Below are 6,448 nucleotides of genomic sequence, written 5' to 3' on the forward strand. Positions count from 1 at the left end.
ATGCATCTGCGGATAGTGGATCTGACATAGGTGCAGATCGGCAACTTGTTGATAATGATTCAGATATTACCTGATGAGTCACAAGGAAATGTCTTCACAGACATTAGAAGGGAACCTTGATCTTTATGCTAAATTCTTTGGATCATTGTTTACCTTCCCAGAATTCAAATCTGGAACCCTAAAAGGGAAACTAGCAATTTGTAAATTATGACTCAGATTCATCTGACGAGTTTAACAAGGATGGGGATTTGTGAACTCCCATTGCACCACCTATGACCTCCTTAAGGATGGCTAAGGTGATTTTCCTTACAGGTACAGCTGAATGTTGGAGCTATGAGAGAAGAGTGATACACTTGTGAGAATGAGTGTAAACACGAGTGGAGAGAAGAGTGAAACACATGTGAGGTACACTAAACAGAATCACACACTCACAGTGAGGAAGAAAGAGAAACTACTTTTTATTTCTTTTCCAACCAAGTGAAATATGAGAACTCCTTTAGATGACGGCATACATTCCTTCACTAAGGGGGAGATAAAATCTTAAGTTATAGTTTGGAGGATTCTTCAACTAAGGGGGAGAAATAGCAGGGAGGAAGAAAAAGATCCTACATATGTACACTACACCACACCATTGTTGTTTGTAACTACGGATCCTATTGTACGGGAGAGGTGGTAAACACAAGGTAATTTTCTAGTAAGGGAAGAAGTTGTTTTCCAAAAGGGGAGTACCATTGGTTTTTATCTGCGGATCCTATTATACGGGAGATGTGGTAAACGAAGGTGATCTTCTTTAATCAGTTGATTCTCATAGGGGGAGAATCAAGAGAGATATGTGCTTCTCAACAGGAAATGTGGTTGTACAAAAGAAGATGAAACTACTTGAAGATATGTTCAGTCTAGAGGAACATCTATTTGGAATCTGGAAAAGGTTAAATGTAATCCAGAACTTTTCTCCTATTTACTTTGCATTTCTGTTTATATCTTTTTCTTATTTTTTAGTTGAGTTATCCTCTAGGTATTTGTGTGTTATTGTCTAACAAACAAATAGGGGGAGATTGTAAGGCATATGTCATAGCCTATTTGTATATTCGAGGATTTAACTCAACTCAAATAAGAATGTAATAAGTAAATAGTGGATCTACCGTCAAAGAGATCTCACAAAGTAACATCTGTCAGAGGATTCAGAAACAAGGTTCATCTATAGACTTGAGGAGTTAATTCACTGGAAGAAGTTCAAGAAATTGATCAAGCCTCAGTGATTCAAATCAAGATTGTGGATTTAATCAAGTGACAGAGATCTCGTCAGGGTATCAAAGAATTACAAGGATTTAATCTGAAGAAAATCAAGTATCAAAGTCAAGACATGAAGAAACGTCACGGAAGTTAGTCACTCATGAACCAGACAGTACATCGAGTGTCAACATTGAAGTGGTGGAATTGATTCATAATTTTGAGTGATTTTCAGAAGATTTATAGAAGAATGGTTGCTGCTCAATATTAGTATTAATTCTCTATTAATTAATTAAGTCATATAATTTAATTAAGAAAATAAATTATATCTGCAAAGATTAATTTATTGATTAATTGAATTAATTGGTTAATTAATTCTGAATTAATATTATGCATTTTTCAGAAATGATTTTGAATTAATATTTAAGATTAAATCAGCAAGACAAATATTTGAACTGGTATGACAATTGGATTGTCATACCAAAAGTCTTTCCAAGCCTTTTTAGATAGTCCTACCGAAAGTTCTACCAGTTCATTTGATAGTTCTACCGAAAGTTACACTGGGAGGAGGATTGTCTTGCTAGTTCATTCTGATAGTCTTGCTAGTTCATTCTGATAGTCTTGCTAGTTCATTTGATTGTCATACCGAAAGTCTTGCTGAGCTAACAGGATTGTCTTGCCAATTCATTTCAGTTCTGTTGAATGAATTAAAAAGAAGAAAAGCAGCAGAAACCAATATACAGAACACAAGTCAACAAACAAGAACTCAGCAGAAAAGAGAAGCAAAACATTTCATCCTTCATCTGCTAAATTCAAGATCACATTTCTAGTTTGTAAAGTTAAATCCAATCAACTAGAAATCATTCTCTTGTTCTTGTGTAACTATCTAGCGGATCAAAATCCCTAAAACTTAATCTCAAATTGCGTTTAGCATTTGAATCTTTTTATTACAAAAATAGAAAAAGTTCATGTTCAATTTATTCTAGATTTGTGATAATTAATTTGAGATTAGTTCCTTGTAATCGATACAGTTGTTGTAACACCTTTCAAGTTTAATAATATTCTTATTTAACTTGAATTTTATTTCATATTTTTATTCCACATTTAATTCGATTATTCGGTAATGTTTGTATTCAACCCCCCCCCCCCTTCTACAAACACATTGGCACATAACATAATTTCTAAAAATTCCAAAAAATTATTATTTGAATTCCAAAAATTATTTTTAATCCAAAAATAAATCTGAATTAATTAGTTAATTAATTTTAGTTAGTATTTAATTAATTAATTGGTCGATTAATTCGAAAATTAATTGATTAATTGATTTAATTAATTATTAATTGATTTTAATTAATTATTTAATTAGGTTTAGTTATTTAAAAATGATTTAAAAATTCCAAAAAATAGTTTCGAGTTTTAAAATATTATTTTAAATTATTTTCAAGGCTCGATAATTATTATAAAATTGTTTAGAAGCCAGATTTGGTCAGTCGAACTCTGTTTATTACTCCGAAATTGATCCAACGACCCGTTTTAATTCCGAAAAATGTTTTAAAAATCATTTTAAATACCCGAAAGCCTGTTTATGACCCGAGACTCCATTATAAATGATATATCATTGATTGTTTAACATGTTATGTGTTATATGTGACTTGTTGGTTGACTGTCGGTATATATATTCGATGTTTACTTGTTTCTAGTATAACTTTCAATCCGTTAATCGGATTTGGGTGAAACGAAGGGTAGATAGAAGTATATATCGAATAGAATCGTATGAGTTGAATATTGATAGATGCTTATAATATGTGAGCAGAAGAAGCAAGGCGTAGGAAAGGGAAACAGATAGTCGAGGAGTAGACGGTTGTGATTGAAAGTTAGAGAACTATAGCAAGCTAATACCAGGCAAGTGTTCTGAACTTTCTCGAGATATATTGTAGTGGATTGATAGTCATGTTTTATATTGCAAGTGCTTTGAAGCACTGAACTCAAAACCCTGATTCCAGTTATTAATCTTGAGCCGTAAACCTTATTCTTTCTAAACCGTTGATTGTTGTACACCCAAATACGAACCAGAGATATACGATACTACTCCACAAATACATACAAACTAAATACCAAACACTGAACCGAATTACTTCTATACTCAAACCATTGTACCTTATGATTTGAAAGACCGATTCCTGGTAACCCTGAAATATTGATTCCTTTGTTATCCAATTCTTTCATTACCTAACATCCAAGCTTTGAAATTGCCATATTGATCCTTATGAAGATTGAGACCATTTCATTATTGAACGTCCAATGTTGTTAATGATTCTGTTTATTGCTTATTACTGTTTATTCTGTTATTATGTTAGAATTGGATTGTTTTTATAAAATTGTGGACCAGATTCGTGGTCAGACCTTATAATGGTAAAGTTAGGCCAATGTGTGCCTTGGATCCAGTAGTTAGAGCAGTGTTGTGTGCTTTGCTCGGGGTTAGTGCGTGACTGATCAGCAGCCTAACCTTGGTTTTTAAAATGAAAATATAATATCCAATTCTAAATCATAATTCATTATTCACTCGATATCATAACCCTTTCCATTTGATGATCATTATTCTCAGTTTTGACATAGTGACTTGCTGAGCTAGTTAGCTCATTTGTGCGATATTGTTTATGTTCTTTTCCAGTTAAGAAGGAACCAGTTGGTATCGAGGATCCCCAGTCCAGCGCGAGAGCTAGGGGTTCACGTTGATCAAGTTAAGCTAGTAGGCACCTTTTGGAGTAATTTAAGTTTGTAAAAGTTTGAAATAATGTTTAATACTCAGTTTTGAGTTTGGATAGTTGGGATTTGAACGTTTGTAATATAAGTAGGTGTGTTTGGCTTGTGTGCATACTTTAACCTGTTGCGGTCCGTGGTAGCTGGTAAGTAGGGTCACTGCATATATTATTATTATCATTATTATTGTTATAAGCAGGTTATAAATAAGGTATGTGTGTGTGGACCCCAAACTTCTGACCCGGGTTTGGAGGGCGCCACACTCTGAAGGCTTTTGTCAAAAGTGGATATCTAACAAAAATTCCTTCATCAGCTTTTAGATCAAATTTGGATTGTTATTCGGGATGAGTCTTAAGAACAAAATACTTGCATCCAAATACATGAAAATACTTCATATTTGGATTCTTTTTCTTCACCATCTCATATGGTGTTTTTCCATGCTTATTAATGAGTGTTGCATTCTGCATAGTTCGTGCAGCTTCAATAAGAGTTCTATTCTTTCTTTTAACAACTTTATTTTGCTGTGGAGTTCCAGGAGCAGAAAATTCCTGCTTTATTCCATGGCCTTTGCAGAACTCTTCCATGATCAAATTCTTGAACTCAGTGCCATTACCACTTTTTATGATCTTCATAGAATCTTTGACCAATTTATCCAGTTGTTTGACATGATCAATTAAGATAGATGCAGTTTCACTTTTGGTGTGCAAGAAATACACCCATGTGTATCTGGTGAACTCATCCACTATGACCATAGCATATTTCTTATTTGCAATAGACATGACATTAACTGGACCAAATAGATCAACATGTAGTATGTGATAAGGCTTAAGAATTGATGATTCAGTCTTGCTCTTGAATGAAGATTTTCTTTGTTTTGCCTTCTGACATGAATCACAAAGGCCATCAGGAGCAAATACTGATTTTGGCAGTCCTCTCACAAGATCTTTCTTGACTAGTTCATTTATATTGTTAAAATTAACATGAGAGAGTTTCTTCAATTGATGATCTACTTAACAGACAGAATACAGAACCATCAGTACTTGTTGAAAGCTTGGCTTTATAAATGTTACCATGCCTGTATCCTTTCAGAACAACTTTGCATGTAGATTTGCTTACAACTTCACAGTGTTCTTCAAAAAAATTCACATGATAACCTCTGTCACAGATGTCACTCACACTCAGCAGATTGTGTTTAAGTCCTGAGACCAGAGCTACTTTTTCAATAATGACATTCCCAAGATTGATATTGCCATATCCCAGAGTTTTTTCCAATGTTGCCATCTCCATAAGAAATATCTACGCCAGCTTTCTCCAAAAAGTCTGATAGCAGGGCTTTATTTCAAGTCATATATCCTGAACATCCACTGTCCAGAACTAGGATATTATTTATGTTGCCCTGCAATCACAAAGACCACTAATGATTAGTTTTAAGGACCCAGACTTGTTTGGATCCTTTGGCCTTTTTAAATTTGTTAACATTTGCAACGGATTTAGCATCAGAGTTTATGTTAACAGTTTTCTTATCAGAATTTGCAATATCAGACTTTGCATCAGAACTTACCCTAGAAGGAATAATGCTAATTTTCTTTACAGAAGGTTTTATTTGATAATAATCATAGTACAAACTATGATATTCCTTACAAGTATAAATGGAATGCCATATACTACCACAATGAAAACAAGGATTTTGTGGATTATATCTAACAGACTGACTCTTAACTCCTGATTTTGAAGGTAAGGAGTTTATATTCTTATTTTTCCTGCAAAAAGAAGCCAGATGGTTAGAACTTCCACAGTTATGATATGTTTTTCTAGGAGCATTAGGAACAGGCTTATAATTGTTACTTTTGTTCACACCTTCCTTTCCAGTCCTATTTTTCCTAGGTGGCTTTACCTTGTTTACATTCTTAACATCTTTCATCTTATGTTTAAGCTGCTTCTTAGTCATTAAGCCTATGTTAACTTCAGTTGGCTTATCCTGTTTAGGTTTGTCAGAAGTTACTTTCTCCTTAACTTCTGATTTCTCAATATCAGACTTTGCAGTTACAAACTCAACAGGATTTAACTTTGGTTTATGTTTAACAACTATAGTCTTAGTTTCTACAGTTCCCTTACTGTTCTTATCGTCTCCACAACCTAAGCCCTCTTTCCAGTTTCCATTACTAAGAATATCCTGAGTTGCTTTACCAGAGTTAGTCCAAGTCCTGATAATCTATCTTTCATTTTCTAACTCAGTTTTTAGAGATTCATTCATTTTTAGCACTTCATCCCTAACATAAAAGGCATCATCTCTATCTTTTTGAGTTTGATGGAACATGACTAACTCTTTTTATAAATAATTATTCCTCTTTTTATAAGCAAGATTTTCAGAAGTTAATATTTCACATGTTAAAGTTTGATCTTTATAACTAATGAACATGGTCTTAAGATATCTTCTCAACTCAGTAATATCATCAGT

The sequence above is a fragment of the Apium graveolens genome, chromosome 1 (assembly GCF_009905375.1).
Source record: "Apium graveolens cultivar Ventura chromosome 1, ASM990537v1, whole genome shotgun sequence".
Taxonomy (NCBI): domain Eukaryota; kingdom Viridiplantae; phylum Streptophyta; class Magnoliopsida; order Apiales; family Apiaceae; genus Apium; species Apium graveolens.